The sequence below is a fragment of the Cynara cardunculus genome (genome assembly GCF_001531365.2).
Source record: "Cynara cardunculus var. scolymus isolate 2C chromosome LG 5, CcrdV1, whole genome shotgun sequence".
NCBI lineage: Eukaryota > Viridiplantae > Streptophyta > Magnoliopsida > Asterales > Asteraceae > Cynara > Cynara cardunculus.
Genome location: NC_037532.1, coordinates 31,855,694 through 31,861,142, shown reverse-complemented (window position 1 = coordinate 31,861,142; position 5,449 = coordinate 31,855,694).

Below are 5,449 nucleotides of genomic sequence, written 5' to 3'. Positions count from 1 at the left end.
AAAATAAAAACTCACCTTGTGAACACAAAATATCATACACCTCTTTTATGTTTCTCTCTTATCCCACGACAACCAAAGAGAGGAAATAAAAAAATAACAAATATACTTTTTAAATGAGACGGTGGAAGTATATGATATATAAACTCAATTTTCGAAGCACCCCCTCAGCTTTTACCACATTATAGAAATCCTAAACTTGCAAATCAAATAACCTGGTTATCACATATGACACAGCGTCTCGTCAAATGAAAATGATGATCAATCAACATCAAATTTATTGTTATTAAATGACTCGGTGTTGCTAAAAGGATCATTTTGTTTCAAATCATGCATTGTAAATATAAAATATAAGGTTGATGTTAATGTGATAAGGTGGTAAAGATTGAAAGGTTCATTTAAAATAGAGTAAATTATGATTTTTGTTCCTATGGTTTGTTAAAAATTACAATTTTCGTCTCTGTGGTTTAGAAATTGTAATTTTTAATTATCATAAATTAGTAGGTTATAATGAATCTCACAAATTTAAAAAATCTCAAATGATTAAGACTCTAATATATATATATATATATATATATATGTGTGTGTGTGTGTGTGTGTATAGACTTGGGATCATGTGAGACCAAAGGTTTTTCGTAATACCCGTAAGACCAATTCTCAATCCTTGGATTAGATCTACAATGGTCAGATCTGAACATTCATAAACGCCACAAAACTTCTCAATAATCACAAAATTGTCACCGTGCAACTTTAGACTATTAGATCATTAGCTTATAAAGTTGAATAATGAACATAAATTGGTCTTACGGGTCTCACGAAAAACCTTTGGTCACACGTGAACTCAACCCTATGTGTATATATATATATATATATATATATGTATAGACTTGAGATCATGTGAGACCAAGGGTTTTTCATGAGACCCGTAAGACCAATTCTCAACCCTTGGATTAGATCTACAATCTAAACATTCATAATCACAAAATTACCACGAGACTTCTCAATAATCACAAAATTGTCACCGCACAACTTTAGACCATTAGATCATTAGCTTATAAAGTTGATCAATAAACATAAATTGGTCTCACGGGTCTCACGTGAACCCAACCCTATATGTATATGTATATGTATATGTATATGTATATGTATATGTATATGTATATGTATATGTATATGTATATGTATATGTATATGTATATGTATATGTATGTAGTAATAGTTTCATTTGAGAAGTGGTAAATATTTGAGAAATAGAGAAATATTCATAACTCTTCATCTCGTCAAGATTTGCATCTTTAATTGTAAAGCACCGGATAATTCATCGCATGGTATGCATAAGATAAATGGGTAGTTTAGTAAAATTTATAAATAGACGGCAAAACAAGTGCATATGTGAACCCATGTAATTCACATATGAACTAATTAAATGATTCACATATGCATTTATGGGTTCACACATGCAATTTTTTGTCGTCTATTTATAAAAGTTATGAAACTACCTCTCTATTTTTCGTTTGATTCTCTATTTTTTTTTACTAGTGAAAGGAGCAAATCTTGACTAGTTAAATCCATAATTCATAACCAATATTAACTCTATTAATGACTAGGATCACTTCTTTACGTGTCAAATATTTACCATTTTTCAAATAAAACTTTCCCTATATACATATATGGTCGTGTTCAACCGAAAACAATAACCAAATAAATAATAAAAGAACGAATATGAACCACACAATTTATTAATAATGTTTTAAATAAAAATATTTCAAAAGTGAATAAATAAGAACATAAAAGTCATTTATTTATATAAGAGTTATTAAAAGCATTTATTTAAGATTTTTCCTTTTATCATTTTGGTCATTTTAATATGATTTAAATTTTTTAATTTAAAAAATTATTTTCTATCTATGGAATTTAAAATAAGCATAATTTCATCAAAATTACATGTAATTCATAATTAATTGAATTTTTTTCCCAAAAAAAATCCAATTTTTTTCTAATCACATGTGATTTAAAACGTGAAAACAGTAATTCAAATTAAACATTGAAAAAAAATGGAAACATAATCATATGTGATATGTATAGGATCACATTTGATTTAAAACATAATTCATAATTTACAAATATCACATGTGATGTTGTAGACAATTTCATTTCTTTTCCACTTAAATTTGCTATGATCAATATCACATCTGGTATTTTGATGAAAATTAACGACTTTTTTAGGGAAAAACATCGATTATTTGTGGATATGACGTGTTATTTTTTGACGAAAATTAAAAAAAATATATTAAATAAATTAGTTCAATACAAAAAAAATATTTTATAAGAAAACTAAATCACGCTTGTTTCAAATATCATAAAACTTAAATAAAAAATTAGTCATTTTTAAATCACGAAATTTGTAAAAAAAAACTTGAATATTCACCTTAACTAAATGCATTAAATAACTTTTATAGAAATAAATGAATTTCTATATGTTATTTTTTTGCAATAAATGACACATATATCCTTTTAGGCAATTTTTAAGAAAAGTTTTATTTACAAAATTTATTTAAATAAATGATCAAAAGAGATTCATCCTCTTAATTTCCTATTTTGATAACATTTTCGTTTGAACCTCTTTATATATATATATATATATATATATATATATGTGTGTGTGTGTGTGTATATATATATGTGTATATATATATATATACACATATACATACTATATTATAAAGCATTTGACAAAAATTATTAAAAACCATATTTTATACTGTTTATTGATACACATTATTTAAAATTTAAGATTACAAGTAAATTATGCGTAAGTACAATTTCTTAAAGCTCCATGTTTGAATTCATGTAACTAATTATAGATAAACATAATCAAATAGATGATAAACATCTTATTTTAAAAAATCTAAAATATAATTAAAATAATCATTGAGTTTCAACAAAATACTTAATTATTGTCTTTATAAAAAATTATATTATTAAACCAAAAATAAAAATAGGAATTACACAAAAAAAAAATTTAATTAAATTGTTAGCTTGGTACTAATACTACTATATATTTTTCAAATTTTTATGATATGTTCATCTTTATATCTTATTCAAAAATAAAAAACATTATCGTTTCTCAAAATCACATAAAACCATATTATAATATCGACTGAGACAAAAAAAATGAAAGATTAAAATTGAGATGTATCTTGTTATATTGCGCAAATACCCATCTAATATATAAATATAATATATATATATATATATATATAATATGTAAAAAATATTATAAAATAATTTAAAAGAGCTTTTAACTTTTAAATTACATGGATTAATTAAAGAGACCTCATTCCTTGTAAACTTCTCATGTATATTTATGTATAAATTCGTTAGTCTTGACGTTTTGCATGAACCTCATACCAAAATAAAATGTATATTTGTGTGTGGGCAGAAAAAGATAGAAAATAATAAGGTCGAAAATAGACCTCGTGGTGACATCTAAACCATAAATTTAATAAACCAACATTTCATCAAAGTCAAAATAGTAATGCACCTCACCACTTCTTTATTCAATGAAAATGCTTAAACAAGTCGACTGTCGTAACCCATCCAAATTTGTCATTAACACCATACATATATAAAAAACATCACACCATCTGTTACACTTTTAAATATCTTAAATATAAATAACATGGAATATTCGGTTTCATTCCTTCATAATTCATTATTAATATGTGTTTACATTAAAAAAATTAAAAGATGATGAATTTAAACTTGCTGTTATCTTGAGATGTATGTAAATGGTAAATTAATCAAATACAAATTATACAAATCAGTTAATTAAGATATTTATGAAATTAATAAAGTTTATTTATTATTACTTGAATATTTATGAAGAATGATTGGAGTTAGTTAATTAATTATATTTAGTGTTTATATTATATATATAACCAGATATTTACTAGACTAGATGTACAGTTAAAATTGGTTTGTAATCTTTTCATTGTTTGTATTTGATTTGTTCTTTATATATATATATATATATATATACACACACACACACACACACATACGTGGACAGAGGTTTAAACGAGAACAATAACTAAATAAAAAACACAAAAACAGTCTAATCATGTATAAAATCATATATGATTTTACACTAACGGTCAATGCATGGAGTGTGTTAGTGACGTAGTTCGCGACCTCAGAACACAACTAAAGTCAAATTATTGTTCTCATATGAACCTGACTCTCTCTCTCTCTTTCTCTCTCTCTATATATATATATATATATATATGACAAAAATCAAATACAAACCATGGAAGTGTTGCAAACCATACAAACCAATTTCAACTATACATCTAGTCTAACGAATATCTAGCTTCATAAATATTTCATTGTTTCCTAATATAAAGTTTTAATCATAATTGATTAATTATATTAATCTTTCATAAATATTCAAGTCATAATAAATGAACTTTCATCATTTTCATAAATATTTTAACTGATTGGTTTTTATTATTTGTAATGTTTTTATGGTTTGCATTTGATTTATCCTATACACACACACAAACCAATTTTAATGTGTTGTTTCACATATGCAACAACATGTGTAAATATCCAATATTTATACATTGTTATGTTATTTGTGAAATGTCAATGAATATTTTGTATATAAAAAAAATAGTCTTCAATGTTTCACATATGACACAACACTATATAAACACTGTATTTTTATACATATATACATTGTATATATATGTAACAACACATTAAACAATTGATTTTTAAACTTTACATTAATTACCGGGTTTTATAGAAAAATTGGTTTTTAATTTTGATGAATCTTTATGTTCACATTGTAATCACTAAAAAAATATTAAAAAAGAGGAATTCAAGTTTTAAATTCCATATGAGTGACACATGGCTATTTCCTAATGGCTCCTCACTTTTCTCATCTATATATACAAATCTACCATCAAAATCATTTCTCATGCATATCATCTCTCTCTCACACACACACAGAAAAACACACACTCATGGGGATGGAGACCCTAACAAGGAGCTTTTCGACCACTTCGGTCGATATTAACAAGGCTTGGAGGAGGAAAATCTACGACGGAGGAATTGACAGCAGCCCTGATCAAAGAAACATCAAGACTGCCAAGTTTGGAGAAAGCCGTCATGGCCGGTTTTGGAAGATCAAGAAGTTGTTCAACCTACACAGAGGCTCTGAAGAACAAGAGGTTACGACAGTTGGCAAGAAAAGCAAATCGAAATCTCATCACTCGTCAAGCATTGCTGGTTCTAGAGATGAGTTTGAGAGTAGATTAATGCTTGAAATTTACAAGAACATGTCGTCGTCTCATGAACTATCGTCGACATATAATTGATCATATTGTTTCTTATCTGTGTTGATCTAAAAAAAAACGCTTTTGATGCTTTTTTGACTATTTTTTCT